At 41.4% G+C, this 21,281-nt stretch overlaps 1 long non-coding RNA gene across 1 annotated transcript; it reads left to right on the forward strand.

The window, feature by feature from the left end:
• Window positions 1-437: 437 nt before the first annotated feature.
• On the forward strand, window positions 438-8,862 carry LOC138963985 (uncharacterized). The gene is made up of 3 exons (XR_011454980.1): window positions 438-836; window positions 4,729-4,903; window positions 8,579-8,862. It is a non-coding gene; the product is annotated as an uncharacterized lncRNA (long non-coding RNA).
• The last annotated feature ends 12,419 nt before the right edge of the window (window positions 8,863-21,281 follow it).

Below are 21,281 nucleotides of genomic sequence, written 5' to 3' on the forward strand. Positions count from 1 at the left end.
GTTTAACAAGCTGTCAATTTATTATTATGGGGGCCAGGAGGTCCCCATTCATACGGATAGTTTCGAGGTTGACCATGGGCAGCGCCATTTTGTTGTGAAATACGTCATCAGTTTGTGTACACAGGAAGTTGTGACATCCGTCACCCTATGGGAGGGGTGAAGGCAACATTGTTCATCAGTAGAAAGTTGTGAAATCTGTCACCCAATGGGAGGGGTGAAGGCAAAATTGGTTATCACTGAGTTTGTGTAACACAGGAAGTTGTGAAATACGTCACCCTATGGGAGGGGTGACGTCAAAATTGTTCAGCAAAAACAGTCGAACTGTGCAGGGTCAACCGCAACAAACTCAAACCATTCATACTAAACTGCATTTGAGTGACTTATATACCGACATTTCTATTTCTTATTTTCAGCACAGGTATAGGAAAAAATCATGAACCAAAATGTTATTTATTTTCTAATTTAAAGGAAAAGTCCAAGGTTTAGCGTCACTTTTGATATGTTGACCCTCTTAATTCATCAACCACAAATGCGTGTGTAAAAATGAACACAGACGTCCAAAAAGTATACTTTGACTCGTTTGTTGGCTGTTCTGAATCGTTCCATCGCGCGCGCAGTCTTGGCTCATGACCTTGTGCACATACATGTGCTACGTCACGGGCCTTGAACAACAAATATGGCCGGTCCAGCAGTGAGGAAGACAAGTGGAATACGGACCGGTTTTCAGCCAGCCTGAGGTTTTACCGTGCCCGTTTGAGCCTCTTCGTCGTCAAAATGCTTGCGAGGCCACAAGGAACTGCTTGAAACAGAGCCAGCATAAGCGGCAATACGAAATGGTATGTGATTCTCTTTGTTGTGATGTTGACACACAAGTCCGTAGTCGCATAGACCTATATATTAAATATAGGTCCCTGGTAGTCGCTACCTCTTGCAGTGCTAGATCGAAGTCATGTGTGTTTTTCACAGATCAGTTGATGTGCTTCCACAGATCTGTAAGCATGTAAAGATTATGGATTTATGCTATTATGGTGTTGTTTATTTTCCTATCTTTAATCACGGATTTCGTCCTTGAACTGCCCAGTTTAGAATAAATGCTTCCACCGTGATGTTCACACGCGACTATCCTTATTTTCTCTTGGAATTCTGAGTAATTCTTCAGTCACACAACGAAACATGTAGACAGCAAGTTAACATTGTGCAAAGCCTGTTTCTTTCGGACAAAACTGCACTTATCCTGGTATTTTTATTTGCAACAGTAAGACACTACATGACATTGACACCACTAAACAGTGAAACTTATTTCAAATGGCGTTGGGCTAATGTGCTAATAGTGAATGATCCTGACATTTTTCTTGCGAAACGGTCAAAGGGAAGTAATAAATGAATTATGTTTTTTCAACGAGCACACGTGATTTCCGATCTTAAACTAGATCTGAAATCATAAGATTTTCTGATCAGTGGCGAAACGCTGATGGCGTGATATCGCAAGCCGTTTTGGAAGCAAATAAGCACTGTCAGACATATATGCTGAAACACGATTACAGCAGTTCAAACTTTTTGATCATTGATTTTTAGGAGTACGCAATATCGGACAGTCACACTACAAAAAGACAATGCGTTAGTGCATAGATCGGTATTCTCAAAGGTTACATAACTTACAACTCGCTATTGCCGCGGCCCGTTGTTGCCGCGGCCCGTTATTGCTGCAAACCGCTATTGCCGCAACCCGCTATTGCCGCGGAACTTTCCAGCAAGAAAGATCCCCTGATTCCGTTTAAAAAAAAGAAAAATTGCGCCAGTCAGATGCCATCAAACAACAGAGTTGGTAACTCTGCCGTGTGCTGACAAAACCGAGTAAGTCCATTTTTTTCAAAAATGATATTTTTCGTTCATCAAAAAGAAGAAATCAATGCACATCTTTTGTGTTAATTTCTACTTTTTAGAGTGCTTAGATAAGCAGATAATAAGTCCACATCTCTCTCTCTATCTCACTACTTCCCTGCCTCCTTTTCTCCCTCCCTCCCTGCCGCCAACAATCGACTTTTCTCTACCTCCCTCCTTCACTCTCACTCCCTCCCCTCTGTCCCTCCATCCCACTCTCTTTCTCTCCCTCCCTCCTCCTCTCTCTCCCTCCCACTCTCTTCCTCCCACCCTATCTCCCTCCCTCCTCTCTCTCTACCTCCATCCCACTATCTCTTTCCCTCCATCCCTCCCACACTTTCTCTCCCCCCTCTCTTCTTCCCTCCCTCCCTCCATCCCATCTCTACTCTCTCTCTCCCTCTCTCTTCTTCCCTCCCTATCTCCCTCCCTTCCCCTCTCTCACTCCCTCCCTCCCTCCATCCCACTATTTCTCTCCGTGCCTCCCTCTCTCCCTCCCTCGGGAGGGCCGCCGCGCCTGCCTCCAATGCACAGGATTGCGAGTTCCAATCCCTGCGGACGTGGCGAAAACTTCCGCTGGGGGTCGTCCTTTCTCCTTGCGTAAGAGATTTTCTCGTCAATAAAAATTAATGTACATAATGAAAAAAAGAAGAAACAAGTCGCGTAAGGCGAAAATACAATATTTAGTCAAGTAGCTGTCGAACTCACAGAATGAAACTGAACGCAATGCAACGCAGCAAGACCGTATACTCGTGGTCCACCGCTCACGGCATTGGCAGTGAAATTGACAAGAAGAGCGGGGTAGTGGTTACGCTATGCTGCATAGCACGCTTTTCTGTACCTCTCTTCGTTTTAACTTTCTGAGCGTGTTTTTAATCCAAACATATCATATCTATATATTTTTGGAATCAGGAACCGACAAGGAATAAGATGAAAGTGTTTTTAAATTGATTTCGAAAAAAAAATTTTATAATAATTTTTATATATTTAATTTTCAGAGCTTGTTTTTAATCCAAATATAACATATTTATATGTTTTTGGAATCAGCAAATGATGGAGAATAAGATAAACGTAAATTTGGATCGTTTTATAAATTTTTATTTTTTTTTACAATTTTCAGATTTTTAATGACCAAAGTCATTAATTAATTTTTAAGCCACCAAGCTGAAATGCAATACCGAACCCCGGGCTTCGTCGAAGAGTACTTGACCAAAATTTCAACCAATTTGGTTGAAAAATGAGGGCGTGACAGTGCCGCCTCAACTTTCACGAAAAGCCGGATATGACGTCATCAAAGACATTTATGAAAAAAATGAAAAAAACGTTCGGGGATTTCATACCCAGGAACTCTCATGTCAAATTTCATAAAGATCGGTCCAGTAGTTTAGTCTGAATCGCTCTACACACACACACAGACAGACAGACACACACACACACACACACACACACACACACACACACACATACACCACGACCCTCGTCTCGATTCCCCCCTCTACGTTAAAATATTTAGTCAAAACTTGACTAAATATAAAACAAGTCGCGTAAAGCGAAAATACAATATTTAGTCAAGTAGCTGTCGAACTCACAGAATGAAACTGAACGCAATGCCATTTTTCAGCAAGACCGTATACTCGTAGCATCGTCAGTCCACCGCTCATGGCAAAGGCAGTGAAATTGACAAGAAGAGCGGGGTAGTAGTTGCGCTAAGAAGGATAGCACGCTTTTCTGTACCTCTCTTCGTTTTAACTTTCTGAGCGTGTTTTTAATCCAAACATATCATATCTATATGTTTTTGGAATCAGGAACCGACAAGGAATAAGATGAAAGTGTTTTTAAATTGATTTGGACAATTTAATTTTGATAATAATTTGTATATATTTAATTTTCAGAGCTTGTTTTTAATCCGAATATAACATATTTATATGTTTTTGGAATCAGCAAATGATGGAGAATAAAATAAACGTAAATTTGGATCGTTTTATAAATTTTTATTTTTTTTTTACAATTTTCAGATTTTTAATGACCAAAGTCATTAATTAATTTTTAAGCCACCAAGCTGAAATGCAATACCGAAGTCCGGGCTTCGTCGAAGATTATTTGACCAAAATTTTAACCAATTTGGTTGAAAAATGAGGGCGTGACAGTGCCGCCTCAACTTTCACGAAAAGCCGGATATGACGTCATCAAAGACATTTATCAAAAAAATGAAAAAAACGTTCGGGGATTTCATACCCAGGAACTCTCATGTCAAATTTCATAAAGATCGGTCCAGTAGTTTAGTCTGAATCGCTCTACACACACACACACACACACACACACACACACACACACAGACACACACACACACGCACATACACCACGACCCTCGTTTCGATTCCCCCTCGATGTTAAAATATTTAGTCAAAACTTGACTAAATATAAAAAGAAGAAAATAAGGGCCGCGGCAATAATGGGCCGCGGCAACACTGAACGGGACGCGGCAACAACGGGCCGCGGCAATAGCGGGTTGACCCCTTCTCAAACGTCACGAACAGACAGTACGTTGCTACTATTTTACTGTAGTAACAAAACCTCACAGTCCCATTAAAAATGTATGGTGTGTGCCGAAAAGCAACCATATGAGATTCAGTCAGTGGGACCCTGAATCTACCTGGGGTTAAATCGGGTTATTGACTCTCATTGCATGAATTTTTAAACTGTGAATATATGTACTACTGTTCGTGTTGTTTTTGTGATCCACTGCAATTTCTGTGTATACCTTAGAATCTCAAGGTAATTTTTGAACGGGGCATACAGATGATACATGTTGCCATGGTCACAGAGTGATACGTGTATTTTGCTTATCAGGTGTCAGTGCAGAAACTCCAAGAGGGAACTAAATTCGAATATCTGGAAAACCTGGATGAGGAGATAGACAGCCTAACAGCACATCCTCCTATGTTTGCTCGGACATCTACTACCTTCAAACTGCATACTATGCGTACACACAGGAATATGGACGACTCAACATTGATCAAAATGAGTAAGTAACACAACACAAACAGATGATTTCCATTATGATAGATTTATTTATCTGAAAGTAAAATTGACCACAGAGTGTACAATTTGTTTTCAAATACGAAAATATCACATTGGATTAAAAAACAAAACACACCATCATATATCATTAAAACTATTCTTTATTTCTAAACACATACATATCAGCATAGTTTATTCATGTAGACATCCTCATTTCGGTTCCCAGTCTATCTGAAATCAAGGTAAGATATGCCAGAAAGAATAGCGATCACACAGTGCTTCAGCATGAATTTGAAAACCTGCTCTACGTCACATAGACACAGCGTGTCTTATGATTCTATCCACCCTCTCCAAACAAACACGTACACGTTTTCTCTGGTACGAATGTCTTAAAAGCTCAAACTAAGCTGCTGTTTTATTCTGTCTTGCTTTGCAGGAAATAAGGCACGTCGCTTACCCATAACAGGCAGCTGGTGCGCTAGCGACAGGGGTTTTGCTAGACATTTTCATGTTGGGACATTTGGCCGAAACTGTCAGAAAGCTTTAGGGCATCTTGGAAAAAGTTCGGCTATTATTTTGGCTCATCCAAAGTCACCGTAACATTGAAGCACAAGACTCAAGAGGGGAACACCAATACATACAATCATTGTCTTAGGAACACAGATTACAGGGGCGGAGCAGTCAAGCCAGAGGGGGGGGGGGGGGGGGGGGAGAGTTACAACCTGGGGTCCTGGGTCCCGTTTGGGGGTCTGGGGGGCAAAGCCCTCCTGAAGCTGAAGAATTTTAGCTATTTTATAAACAATGTGTGGCTTATCCTTGATTTTAAACAGGATCAACTGGTGTCAGCAGCCACTCATTATTTCTTTTAACATTGGTATTAAATAATGGCAATTTATCTTCACTGATATCTGCTCCCGACATCATATATAGTATGGTTAGAAGGAAGACCTTTTGCATACTGTGACAATTAAAAAAACAATTAACTTCCCCCGGCTTTACAGACAGAAAAAAGAAAAATAATTCACGGACAGAATTTCTTCTTTTTTTCGAGGACAAAAAAAGAAATAAGTAAGCTTATAACCCCTCGCAAGGAAATCCACGGCCGTACGTGTTTTGCCATACACAAATAGCTCGTTTCCCTTAAAAAAAGCCTTTACATTGGAACAGAGAGTAGAAAAAGAAGCCTGAAAGTATTCAAGGTGAACCGCAGTTCAAGCATTACCTGGCCTAATTGGCAACATTCAGGCGGCGTCTACGTCTACGAGCTAATCCGTCAAAATCCGTACACAGGGTTGAAACGGGTGTGCACTGGGCTCACAATACACCTGTGGAAAAGAGGGATATGGAGACGTGCTTTTCTTGTTGCCATTAACACTGGAGTGGCGATAGCCCTATGTGATGGGGCTTATCCCTTTCATAGTCCGCGTCAAGTCATGCACTTTTCGCATCACTACCCTTCGTTTCAGTCCTGCGTTGGCACTGTCGCTCAAACAAGTCGCGTACGGCGAAATTACTACATTTAGTCAAGCTGTGGAACTCACAGAATGAAACTGAACGCACTGCATTTTTTCACAATGACCGTAGTCCGCCGCTTGTGCAAAACGGAGTGAAACTGACGAGCCTGTTTAGCGCGGTAATGGTTTCGCTGTGCTGCATAGCACGCATTTCTGTACCTCTCTTCGTTTTAACTTTCTGAGCGTGTTTTTAATCCAAACATATCATATCTATATGTTTTTGGAATCAGGAACCGACACGGAATAAGATGAAATTGTTTTTAAATCGATTTCGGAAATTTAATTTTGATCATAATTTTTATGTTTTTAATTTTCAGAGCTTGTTTTTAATCCAAATAAAACATATTTATATGTTTTTGGAATCAGGAAATGATGTAGAATAAGATGAACGTAAATTTGGATCGTTTTATATATAAAAAAAATGTTTATTACAATTTTTAGATTTTTAATGAGCAAAGTCATTAATTAGATTTTAAGCCACCAAGCTGAAATGCAATACCGAAGTCCGGCCTTCGTCGAAGATTGCTTTACAAAAATGTCAATCAAAATGAGGGTGTGACAGTGCCGCCTCAACTTTTACAAAAAGCCGGATGTGACGTCATCAAAGACATTTATCGAAAAAATTAAAAAAACTTGACTAAATGTAAAAACGTGGAATGCGATTTTAATCACGGTCTGTTTTTTGTGGGTTTTTCTTGGTGGTTACTTTTTTACATTTAATCAAGATTTGACTAAATGTTTCAACATAGAGGGGGAATCGAGACGAGGGTCGTGGTGTGTGTGTGTGTGTGTGTGTGTGTATGTGTGTGTGTGTGTCTGTGTGTAGAGCGATTCAGACTAAACTACTGGACCGATCTTTATGAAATTGGACATGAGAGTTCCTGGGAATGATATCCCCGGACAGTGTTTTTAATTTTTTCGATAAATTGATGACGTCATATCCGGCTTTTTGTAAAAGTTGAGGCGGCACTGTCACACCCTCATTTTTCAATCAAATTGATTGAAATTTTGGCAAAGCAATCTTCGACAAAGGCCGGACTTTGGTATTGCATTTCAGCTTGGTGGCTTAAAAAATAATTAATGAATTGTCGGTCCCTGATTCCAAAAACATATAGATATGATATGTTTGGATTAAAAACAAACTCAGTACACTAAAAAGAAAAGAGATACAGAAAAGCGCGACCATTACCGCACTATTCTGGCTTGTCGATTTCACTGCCTTTGCCACTAGCGGTGGACTGACGAAACTACGAGTATGCGGTCTTGGTGAAAAAATGCAGTGCGTTCGACTGCTTGACTAAATGTTGTTATTTCGCCTAACGCGACTTGTTATTCTCTGGCTCAGCAGATTGCGATTCGCGGTGACTATCGTCTGCTTCGATCGACTCGACAACATTGATACCACTCACACTGACACTGTCCACATTCGCGGTGTTTCTGTCATTTTGTCAGGAATCACTTACCTTGGCGAATGGTAGCAAACCTTAGCCAATTTAGGTTTTTTTCTTTTTTGGTTGCGACATGATGTTCACATCCAAATCGAAAGCACTGACTGACTGATAAACTATCGCGAACCGGCGAACGCAAACGCTGAGAGTGTGGTTTCCCTTGTCCAAGGGAAACCACTCTTGCATCTATAATTTTCGTCAATGGCTTCTGTTCAAAACATTGATGTTTCGTTTTTGGTATTCGCGAAGGAAATCAACGCCAGTCAGTTGACTAAGTACATCGGCAGCAGTTTTAGCAATCAAAGCCTGACCAATACAAAAAACTGGACAAACTTTGGCCGATTCAGGCGAATACTCTTCGGACATTTGGCCGATAGGGACATGAAAGTTTCGGCCAAAGTAAAAAAAAAAAAATCGGCGATTGGCCAAAGGGCCGACCCAAACGACACCCCTGAGCGAGTGGGGTTTCTCGGCAGAAGCATCATCGTACCATTACCAACCTGTGCAGTCAAAACAATCAGAAATACTTTCCTAAACGGACGAAGAGTGGGGTTCAAACTCCCTGAGCTACAGAAGGCTGAAACTATACTTTTACAAATCGTGTGACTGTGTTGAACAAGTATCTTTGGTTGAACAGCTTCCTGCATGGTTTGAAGATGATACTGGGTTGTCACGTGGTCCGGTGCATGGTTCACATGCTGCAACATTTTGTTCCAGATATTGTCCACTGTTGGTGTACTTCAGCATCAGGTAGTCAGTCCATGAGCCGGTCAGCATAGCCTGTGTCCAGTATTGTCCGTTTGCCTGTTGCCTGAAACATGGTTTTTTGGAAGTAACTCACGATCTCTGCACACATTTTAACATGTGAATAAGAACAGAAAAAGTTTGTCAAAAGTATACATAGTTTAATTTGCATTTACTTAAAGGCCAGACTTTCTTCTCGTTCATTATTTCTTCATAAAGATTCTGGAAATTAACAAAATGTTTCCCCCTCTCAATTGCCTCCTAACTTTTTTTAAAATGCATGTCGGTTTGTTGTCATCTGTGCATTACTACCTCTTGCCACCCGGCCGTGCGGCCATTGCCACCAGGTATCTCAACAATCAAACTGTCTATACAGGCTTAAAGGCACGTCCTTTTCCAAAAATTGCTCACTACACAGATCTGCGAAGACTTTTACATAGAAAAAAAAATCTCTTGACTTGAACATATACCAGGAATCAACATCCTGACTGGTTTTTGGAGCTGGATTTTTTAGGGAATGTTTTACACGTGTGGCGTTTAAGAATTCTACATTCGCAAAGAGAGTACCCATACAGAGTGTTCAGTTCTGGTATTTTTCAAAACGGAAGGATGTCCATATCCCATGTTAAAGCCTGGTAAGATTTGAGATTTTGAACCCAATCGTTTACACGGAAAGGGCTGTCGAAGGGCTGTCCATTTAAGAGGACGCATCCATGCCTGGATGAGAAATACACTACTATAACACAGAAAAGGCACGAGTTTAACCTGCATGTTCACAAAACTGGTTCAGAGGCCCGGTAAAGGGCACACATGTTAGTTATTTTAAGAGAACATCACGAAGACCTAATTATCAAATTAAAGCCTTTCTGCACGAATGTACATCTTCTATGAATTAATTTATAAAACGCCACATGTGTAATTCATTCCACACACAAAATCCAGCTCCAAGAAGCAGTGAGGCTGTTGATTATTGGTATGTGTTCAAGTCGAGAGATGATTTTTCCTGATTTAGTGAGCAAAGACCTGCATTTTTTTTAAACGTGTTCAGAGGCCTTGAAATGGTTAATCATTTTGTTTCTTTCAAGTAGTCTTTATGAAGAAAAAATTAACAATAAGGAAGGCAAATGCAAATTAGATTCCTCTTGACGAACTTTTTATGTTCTTCTTCACGTGTTACATTATGCGTACGTAGATCGCAAGATATTTTCGAAAAAAATTCATAGATAAGCCAATCTGCAAACGGACAAAAATTCACAATATTATTTTATGAAGCCAATAAATTTGACTCAAGAACTAAGCTTATGTGTTTGAGGTGATGTGCATGGGTATGAATGTTGAATGAGTCCGTCAAAGATACCCTTCATGTCGCCTTACAGTGGAACCTACCATTAAAATTATACCACCTTAAACTACCTTGCTCTTTCAAATGTACTGCTTAAAGTTAAACTTCTTGAACATGCAACTCTTGCTGTCTACCATAAAGACCATCAGGTCAACAACATACTCGTGAATGTTTCGTTTTGGTCTATAATTGAACATTTCAGAAAATGCTTTCATATTTTTTATTCGGAAGCATACTAACTTTATTTGAAACTACTTTTACAGATATATAGTTTTGCAGGTTGACGGGAGGTGAGTTACGAAAGAAATTCAATCCATATGTCGCTCAGCACAGAAAGCATAAACGATTAACATGAGTAGAAATGAACTTGTACTTGTTTTCATAATGTATTATTTGGATGGTATCTGTCAAAGACACTTTCTCGTTTTTTGCAAAGCTAGAATAAGGTCTGGAAGTAAAAGAAGAGAGAAAATGAGTGTGAGTATAAATCAATTCGAAAGTATGCTTCTCATAGATCTATACAGTACACTGAACATTTAGACACCCTCTGGAAGTCGTCTGGATGTGTATCCATGTTGTAGCAATTAGACTGGTTTTGTGTCTCTCAGTCAATGCAGAAAGATTAATTCCCTGCACAATTCGTAATCTTCTTGTCTCTAGCATGCAGGTGTCTGTTTACCTTACCGGTTGCACATCCACCAAATGCTTAGATCTGGTAAAAATAGCATTAAACCATGCTTCCAGCAAACGCTGCCAATTTCATGAATTGATATCAGGGCATAGTTTGCGACTGTAGGCATGGTACTGAAGGAATGGCAGTTTCAGCTGAAATAAAGCCGGGGGTCCAGGGGGCCGCTCAGGCCCCCTGGCGGGGTCAAGGGGCAGCGCCCCTTGTGGGGGTCAGGGGGCAAGGCCCCCTGAAGCTGACGACTTTTTACTAATTCAAATGTGTTTAGTGCCCTCTCCTTGAAGCTGAGAGGGATATAAGTGAAAGATAACAAGGCTTGAGTAAGAAAAAATAATAATCTCAAGTCAATCAGCAGATTTTTATTTATTTATTTATTTATTTTATTTTATTTTATTTTTTTTTCTTCAGATTTTCGTTTTCGGCGGATTTCCGCCGATCGGCGGAAGAGTACCATGCCTGGGTCACTGAATAGAATAGATAACGTGACACACGCATTGTCTTACGTGTCCACAACCCTGACTACTTTTTACTCTTACTCTTAGCTCAGCTCAGACCGTTCTGTAACTCTGTAGATCTAGCCTGTGGCGCATCTGTACTCCAGCGAATATCAGCCGTACCCAGACACACTGTTCTGCACCAATTCGTATTCGCTGCGCAGCAAAACAATGTTTACGTGTAAATGTTCTGCGCGAAGTTAGAATCCGGTTTCATTCTAGAATGGACCGGGTCCAGGTTGGAATTCTAACCCTGCGCAAGTACAGGGGTGCCATTCTAGAATGAAACCCTTGAATAAAGGGGGCCGTAATGTTTGTAGGTAAGACAGAGTTGTCTTCCCTTGAATTATCTCCACCTGCACCTTCCCTTTGATAAAATGGGGCTGATTTGTCTACCCCTGAAAAAAATCCGTTTTTTTGACAATTTTTTTGACAGACAGACAGACAGACGGTCAGACCGACTAACCGACAGACATACCAACAGAAGGACAGAGTGAGTTATAGAGCTGTTGTCACAGGTTTAAAAAAAAGTTGACATTAACAAAAACAGAAATCAACAACAACTTTTGTCTGGTTTTATAATATTATGGGAAAACATTGAAAGCAATTCATAGTAGTAGTACTACCACAACAAATACTCTCAAAGGGGAATTCCATGCCTAAAAGTTTGACAGTTTTTATTTAATCTATCAGAATCCCTACCTTCCAAACTGTGATATGCCCACGTTTCAAACTCCTACAGCCCTGCATTACTACTACACAAAAGAACAAAGTTCCAAGAATTATATCCTGGTGCACATTTATTTGTAGAGGAAGTACCAATCATTCAAGAGAGTTCACTTGATTTACAAATGGATTGGAGGTCTGTCATTTCCAAGCAACTGAATTGTAGCTTAAAATCAGTGAATACCCTTTATTTCTGACCAAGCCTCATTGCAATGACAGTCAATTAATTTTTCTCTCCAAAATCACAACATTATACCATGTCATACTTTCAAATAACCTCTGATTGCCCTTGAAAAAAATACAGGCTCCTGACGTTCTCAGTGCCCAGTGACGGCAGAGATTGACGAATTGCAATTCAACCGTGTAGCAAGATGACACCACTTGAGCCAGAGGTCAACTAATGATTAGTAATGACATTCCAATTCACAGCATCTTGATTGACAAGCTTGATTTTCCGTAATAACTGTGGAAAGTCAGAATTTTCAAAAATTTTCCCTGAAAAGCATAAATACTCGAAGCTCAGCGTTCACAAATGAATCAAATGAAAGAATGAAATCGATGATTAGATGCCACAAGACCTTATGTCGAAATACAAACGCCAGTTATGGGATGATATGTCATTTTGGAGAAAACAGAGACGATTTTCTTCAGAAACTAGCCTCGCCTTTGCCGATTTTCGTGGGGCCCACCGCAGCCAATTGCTTTCTTTGTGGTCGGCGCTCATAACGAGGGGTTTGCTATGGCTGCGAGTCTTGTGGTCAAAGCAGCACCGTTCTTAAGAGGCGCATGCCTGATAGAACGTTAAAGCTAGTTAACAAAAAAAAAAAAAAAAAAAAAAAGCCTTTCCCTCGCTCAAACTATATAGTCATATTATATATCGATACAAAGCTAAATACTTTATCTTCACAATTCAGAAGACCAACTTCATGTATATGAATAAGATTAAAAGTTACAAGCGAGATCGGCAAAACACTGTCAGTCCGGAAATTTCCGTTCGTAGCGATCAGTGCTGAGTGTCTCTCAAAATCGTAATCACTTTCAGAACATCACAATCCCAATTCACGATGTCTTTGAGTAAAGTGTAAAAAACCCGAGAAAAAAAACCAACCAAACACACAAAAAACAAAAACAAACAGAAAATCCACATTTGTGGCTTTGGCTGTGTGATAGTCTAACTGAAATGACTATTCCAACTTGGACCCAAATTCCAACCTTGCGCACGGCCGATTCTAGAATGGACCAGCAACAAGGGTTTCATTCTAGAATGGCACCCCTGTACTTGCGCAGGGTAAGAATTCCAACCTGGACCCGGTCCATTCTAGAATGAAACCGGATTCTAACTTCGCGCAGAACATATGCATGAAAATAAAAGCATGTACTCTGACCTTCAACGCATTCCTTCTTGTGAGATAATCCGCTGTTCGTATGTCGCCTCGGAGTTTCGATGGCTCGTCGACTGTACCAGCCTCGCGTAATACTGCCCTCTCCGGACTTTTATGAAGGGAAGACACTGCCAGTGGTCAAAACATTTGTAACAGGAATGAAACGCCAACTTTTGTGCTGCAGAAAAATGGCGAAATTTGTGTCCAGAAAGTGCCCGACACTTTGAAATCTGCACGCTTGTGCTGCACACACCTCTTCCATTTCCACAAGAGACTCATAGTTTTATGAGGGAAAGTGTGCTATGAAATGCCTGGGGACATTGACGAGTTGTTGCAGTTTGCGGCTGCTCTCCACCGAGGCATTCTTTTCGGGCATACAGTGGTGACTTTTCTGTGTGAAAATCAAGCTGGTACTAGTCAGGTAGAATCAACACAAAACCTTGTGACGTCACAGTGCACCGACGTCACAGTGCACCGAAAACCACGTGACCACTACTTGACCCCAGGCGACTTGTCTTGGTTAGCCCCGCAACACTAAATCTTCAACTACAACAACAATTTTTTTTCAATTTTTACAATATTTTTCCAGAGATGTTTGTAACATTTGGCATTCGATTTTCAATTTTTTGGAGATACTTGAAAACTTTGGACTTTTCCTTTAACATTTGTTTTACAAATGTGACCATGGTCTTTCAAACATACAGTGACATTAAACATTGTTATGTTAAAAAAAAAGAAAAAAGAAAAAAAGCTTTTGTGCACAAATCAGAAAATACATTGTACATTTTACCTACAGGCTAAACAGTGTCTGTGGCGGCAAAGGACCCAGCAAGTTGCACTGATCTATATTTTTAGATCAGTGGCAAGTTGTCAAGAACAGGCGCTTGCATTTGGATGTGTCCACTGATAGTAGGTTTGGTTGTTATCAATCAGAATGATGTGGGAATAAAAATGTATGACAGTTTGGCATAATGACATGTAATTCACATATGCTGAAATGTAATATTATACATGATATAATATTATTATGGCTGTTGCCATGACCATGAACCCCAAGAAAGGTTTAATGTTATGTAAAATCAAAATACCAAAATCAAGCACCTATTAATCTGGTATACGGCGCGGGAAGATTGAGGCCTTCGTAAACGTTCAACGTTGGCGAATAATGATTTTAAAAATCAGGGGCGGACGAGGGGGGGGGGTGCACAGGGTGCAGGTGCACCCCCCCTCCAGCAAAAAATAAAAAATAAAAAAATTTGGAAAGCTGATTCTATGACCATTTCTAAGTTCAAATGGCACCAGATGGCACCATTTTGCTTCTTATAACAAAAAAAATTTCCGGGGGGGCATGCCCCCGGACCCCCCTAGCAAATTCGGGCGCTTCGCGCCCATCACATTCACTTTCAATTCAAAGTGCACCCCCCCTTACGAAGCAACTGATCCGCCCCTGACAATGTTGTGTCGTTTTGTATTGTTTTATTTTGTTGATCAATCTATCTATATATATATACGACTAGTGTCTGTCTGTCTGTCTGTCTGTCTGTTCGCGAGGAACGGCCAAAGTTCTCGGTGGATCTTTTTCAAATTTGGACACCGTATTCAGCTACACCCCGGACACAACCTCATCGATGAGATATTTCAACACGTGCCCTCAGTGCTGTGCGCGCTGAACCGATTTTTTATTTTTTTTTGTTGGTTTTTTTGGTCGGGATCCACTACCAGTAACTCTTCCTTATCTTCTCCAGTGTTTTCAGCCGCGATTATCTCCCTTCCTCCGCGTGGCGTCAATCCATATTCCCGTTACTACGTTACTATTTTTAGAAGGTCACTGCATGTTACTATTTTTAGAAGGTCTCCAGTGTTTTGTGCGTTTATCTCCTTTCCTTCCTAAGCCGGCGAAGCCGGCGTACACCCGGCTGGCCCAGGCGCAGCCTGGTATTCGGCTCTACTTTTTCCCGGCGAAGCCGGTACCCGGCGAAGCGGGTAATCATCTAGTATATATATATATACGACTAGTGTCTGTCTGTCTGTCTGTCTGTCTGTTCGCGATGCACGGCCAAAGTTCTCGGTGGATCTTTTTCAAATTTGGACACCGTATTCAGCTACACCCCGGACACAACCTCATCGATGAGATATTTCAACACGTGCTCTCAGCGCGCAGCGCTGTGCGCGCTGAACCGATTTTGTTGTTGTTGGTTGTTGTTGTTGTCGGGATCCACTACCAGTAACTCTTCCTTATCTTCTCCAGTGTTTTCAGCCGCGATTATCTCCCTTCCTCCGTCAATCCATATTCCCGTTACTACGTTACTCTTTTTAGAATGTCACGATTGCACCCGTAAGTTGTTCTTACTGTAAAAGTAAAAAGGTCGAATCAATTTATAGCCACGCGAAAAATACACTGTCATCTATCTCTATATATTTATAGAAATAGATATACATATATATATACGGCTTCTCTGTGTGTGTGTGTGTTTGTGTGTGTGTGTGTGGGCAACACCTGTGGATTGTAGAGTTCTGTTTGTGATGTGGTCTAGCGGCATTGGTGTGTCAGTAACTCAACCCCACCCCCTGCCCTCCTCTCCTTATTTTTTGTTTCTTTCTTTCCTCTTTTTGAAAGCGGACAAACACTCAAGTCCTTAATGGCTCAAAACCGTAGGACTTTTAATATTAATTTTAACGTGTCAGTAAGTTCAAGCCTTCCTTCGATAAGCCATAACAGTTAATCTCAATCCCGTTTGAGTGGACTTCGCCTTCAAAGGTGATTGTGGTGTTTAGGCACTCAGTTACATTTGGCGTCGTCGACAGCGATGGGACTCGACATGAAATGTTCAGGCCACTGAATCATTTTCGTGCTGTTCCCATTCCACCTGGGAGTGACCTAAGTTCATTCAAAGGGGGTCGAGTGTGACAGGGAGACTACCGTCGCCCTTCACAGCAGACTCTGCAGAGTTGTTCGCCTTAGAAGTTGTGGGCTTTCCTTGCATGTACCCGTAACTTACTGTAAAAGTGAAAAGGTCGAATCAATTTATATAGCCACGCGAAAAGTCCACTGTCATCTATCTCTATATATTTATAGATATAGATAGATATATACGGCTTCTGTGTCTGTGTCTATGTGTGTGTGTGTGTGTGTGTGTGTGTGTGTGTGGAGGCAACACCTGTGGATTGTAGAGTTCTGTTTGTGATGGGGTCTGGCGACTTTTGGCTGTCTGTATGTCTACCTGGCTACTGTTACAAAAGAAACCCTAAACTACAAATTCTCGGAGCATTTAAAAGTCTTTACTGACGGATCCAAATTTGCAGACGGCAGCGTTGGCTGCGCCTTTGTGATCCCAGATCTCAAAATCTCAAGGAAATATACTCTTAATAAAGACATCTCCATATTCTCAGCCGAGCTATTTGCCTTGCTCATGGCATGCACTTTTATAAATGACCTCCCAGTCACACCGCGTGCGGTAGTTTTCTGCTCTGACTCGCGCTCTTCATTACAAGCTCTGCATCGAAACACATCAAATCGGGCAGAGCTACAAAGAGAAATCCTCTTTATATGTCACCAGTTAATCTCATCCGGCACATCCGTATCATTTCTCTGGGTCCCCTCTCACGTAGGGGTCCGGGGAAATGAACTGGCGGATGTCGCTGCCAAAGAAGCGGCAGAATCTAGCCCAGCTAACACTAACATCGGCTACTCAGTAACCGAGTTCTACAGTAAAATCCGTAAACTCATTCGAAGTCAGTACGTAACATCTCTGTCCTATCAACCCATTGATATGAACGATCTACACCCCGATCTCCCAACAAACCTCCTCACTATCTTCAGACGCCTCCGTGCCGGCGGCTGCCGCTTCCATATCTCTAACAAGTCCTGCCATTGTGGAGAACCCTATTCATTTCAACACATTTTCGCTCCATGCGCTACAAATAGAATTACCTTTAAAACCTTATATGACCATATGCAGCTCCATGGTCTGAGTCCCCAGGATTATTTGCGCAGTAGCAGTTCTCTAGGCTGGTCACACAGCTTGCTGCTGTGCCGACTGGTCAGGGACTCGGACATGGGGCTGTGGGTATAACTAAGCCCAGATTATCACATCAGCGTGTTTCAGTTTGAGGTCGAGTGGCTCCCGCCATCCCTCCTGATTCCAGCGACTACCCTCTAGACAACATATCCTCACCCAAGGCCCACTAGTCGCCAAACTGTACATATTGTTTTTATTACCACGGCCTTCGTGGCTTACATTTTAATCCTTTTATTTGTAAAAAGTTTTGAGATTTATTGTTCGTGTTCCTCTTACTTGCTCATCTATTTGGTTTTATTGGTGATCCTGAAAGGTTCCACTTTTTAACTCGATTTGAATTAAAAAAAAAATCATTTTACAAACCCGTTATTCAAGATATAGAATACAGACTTATAATTCTTACCAAGAAACATCTTAACTACTTTTCATTTTAACAAATTCCACAGAGCATTATCAACTCAACCCCACCCCCTGCCCTCCTCTCCTTATTTTTTATTTCTTTCTTTCCTCTTTTTGAAAGCGGACAAACACTCAAGTCCTTAATGGCTCAAAACCGTAGGACTTTTAATATTAATTTTAACTGTCTGTATGTTCTGGCATTTGAGAAGCCATAACAGATAATATAGGGCTTAGAAATAATCTCTAAAATTCTCAATCCCGTTTGACAGGACTTCGCCTTCAAAGGTGATTGTGGTGAACCGCCACGCTGGCTGTATCTGTCTCGCGATTCACCCCGGCGAAGCCGGGTATTCCTCTAGTTGATAAATATGTCTTCCCAACATATTACAAATCAAACAGAAATAAAGTCTTAGAGAACTACAATAATTATTGTTGCCGTCAAAACCTTGCAAGGCCTCAACCGTTCTCACGAGATCAGTTACATTTCTCTCTCTCTCTCTCTCTCTCTCTCTCTCTCTCTCTCTCTCTCTCTCTCTCTCTCTCTCTCTCTCTCTCTCTCTCTCTCTCTCTCTCTCTCTCTCTCTCTCTCTCTCTCTCTCTCTCTCTCTGTATATATGTCTTTGTCTGTGTCTCCCTCTGAGTCTCTCCGCTTCTGTCTTTCTATGTCTGTCTCTGTCTATGTGTGTGTGTGTGTCTCTCTCTCTCGCTCTCGCTTTCTCTCTCTCTCATCTGACTCTTGGCACACAGGTCAAAGCAGAGGTTAACTTGAGTGCACGTGACCTAGCAGGAGGGGGGTGATTTCTTGAATTAGCTGAGGGCGGTGGTGAACATGGGTCTCAAAGCAGAGGTTGGGCTATTTTTAGACCGTCAACACAGACAGTACAGCGTCGTCAATACCCGCGTGAAGGAAATCGCTCACCTTCCACGTCCAAAACGTAGTGATATTATTGACACGCCAGATTAGCGCGGTAGCGTATTGTGCTAAGCAGGAAAGCGCGCTTTTCTGTATTCTTTTTAACTTCGCAATTTCCGGAAAACATCCACTTTCACTTTGAGACTGTTCTGTTTACATTCGACACTATCAAAACCACTTTGCATTGCAATACTGAAATACTTTTTTCTGTGTTTGAAAGCTACAGCCAATCGTTATTATATCCCCTTAGGTACAGTTTTATAACATTATTGGCACATGTAAACAATAGGAATTAATTAATGAACACTACCAAAAGGGAAGCCTTTAACCTCCCTGTTGTCACTCAGCATTTTTTTTTTTAATTCTCATCCACACTTTCAGCACTCCCCCCACCCGCCCTCCCCATCTCAGATGTAATTTGTAAATGACGTTTTCAGCCTTCAATCCACTATTTAACATAGTAAGTCAAGCTTTTCAAACCTTATTAATAATTGCTTTGATGTTTTGCTGATGTTCAGTTTATTATTTAATGAAGATCTCTGTTTACATAGACAGCATGTAGACTGCATCATCATGTTGTACTATTGGTGTGGCCTCCCGGCCTTCGGGCTGGGTTGGCGAGGAGAGGAATAGGAATAAAAGAGAAATGTGAATTGACAGCCATGGTTTTCCAGAGTTTCATGTTGCATCAAGTGATTCGTCGGTCTGTGCCAGTGAACTACTAGATAATCATTCCCTACACGGTTGACGGTAAAGTCCAAGACGAGAACAAGAGTGTAGGCCTAGTTGTTCGTTCAGTGCAAGACACAAAAGGAGGCAACAACATGGCGTTCTCCTTACTTCGGGGTCTACTTCTATTAGGTGACTACTTCACCCACTACTCAATCAATCTACTTCCTCCTCCTTCCACCCCATCACATAAAGGCCGAAAGCAAGCGGTTAAAACGGGCGTCGACAGAGCCACAGAAGCGGGCGGAAGTTGTCCCAGGGAGTGTTAGGGTCACCAAGCCAACTCAGGACGACTATCAAACGTCGCCTCAGCATGTTCAGTCGTGCTGATCGGGTTGCGACATCATAAAGACGAAATATCTTCACATGAAAACAATTGACTGAACGTTTGGAAGTACTGGTCGTTACAGTGATTGCAACACAAGAAAAGTTAAGTATCCCGCAGTGATGTTGCGAGGTGTTATTGTCTTCTGAAATATTGCCTCCGAACCGATGACCATAAAACTTTTAAAAGTTTAGGCCGAGTTTTCCAAATGTCAAGGCAATCCTTGTCGTTACCCCCCCCACCACCACACACACAGACAGACACACACACTGACACACCGCACACACACACACCGTGGCACACACACAGACACACACACTCACGTACACACACACACAACAACAACAACAAGTTACAGAAGCTGTATTTTAAACGATTGATGAACTTATTAGGCCTACATGAAGTGAAAGGAGCAAACAAACAAACAGACAGACAGACATAACCACTCACACACACACACACACACACACACACACACACACACACACACACACACACACACACACACACACACACATAGGATATATCTTATGCTTGTCCTGCTTCGAGCGGACTGATGACATATCCTCACACGGGCCGGTATTCAAACCTTTATTCCACCGATCCATTCTTAAATGATTTGGAGGGGGGTTGTATACTGGCACAATACACAGAAGCGGAGAGGATGAGACTTTTTGGGGCATACACAGTCTTCTCGTCAGTTTCAAGTTCAAAAAGGTCAACCAGTGTTTTGAACCATGCAGTAGCTCAGCATTTTCCCCATTGATTACATTCATGTATAGGTCCAATTCATTCTTCTTACTCGGCGTGACGTTATCAAATGGATCGGCTAGCTTTAGCCCTAAGGGGCACAACTCCGCTCATACTCTCTTCGCGCCGCCATATTGGATGCCGTCTTTGTTAGTCTTCTTCATTGCACTCTTGTTCTTTTTGCGTATTTCACTGTGTATGCAGACAAAATGAAGAAAACTGTGCATGCATGAGTCCAAAGGGGATCTGCCTTTTTAACACAACAGCACAACATAACATGTCGCGTAAGGCGAAAATACAACATTTAGTCAAGTAGCTGTCGAACTCACAGAATGAAACTGAACGCAATGCAACGCAGCAAGACCGTATACTCGTAGCATCGTCAGTCCACCGCTCATGGCAAAGGCAGTGAAATTGACAAGAAGAGCGGGGTAGTAGTTGCGCTAAGAAGGATAGCACGCTTTTCTGTACCTCTCTTTGTTTTAACTTTCTGAGCGTGTTTTTAATCCAAACATATCATATCTATATGTTTTTGGAATGAGGAACCGACAAGGAATAAGATGAAAGTGTTTTTAAATTGATTTCGACAATTTAATTTTGATAATAATTTTTATATAATTAATTTTCAGAGCTTGTTTTTAATCCAAATATAACATATTTATATGTTTTTGGAATGAGAAAATGATGGAGAATAAGATGAACGTAAATTTGGATCGTTTTATAAATTTTTTTTTTTACAATTTTCAGATTTTTAATGACCAAAGTCATCAATTAATTTTTAAGCCACCACGCTGAAATGCAATACCGAAGTCCGGGCTTTGTCGAACATTACTTGACCAAAATTTCAACCAATTTGGTTGAAAAATGAGGGTGTGACAGTGCCGCCTCAACTTTCACGAAAAGCCGGAG

Source organism: Littorina saxatilis, linkage group LG4 (assembly GCF_037325665.1).
Source record: "Littorina saxatilis isolate snail1 linkage group LG4, US_GU_Lsax_2.0, whole genome shotgun sequence".
Classification (NCBI taxonomy): Eukaryota; Metazoa; Mollusca; class Gastropoda; order Littorinimorpha; family Littorinidae; genus Littorina; species Littorina saxatilis.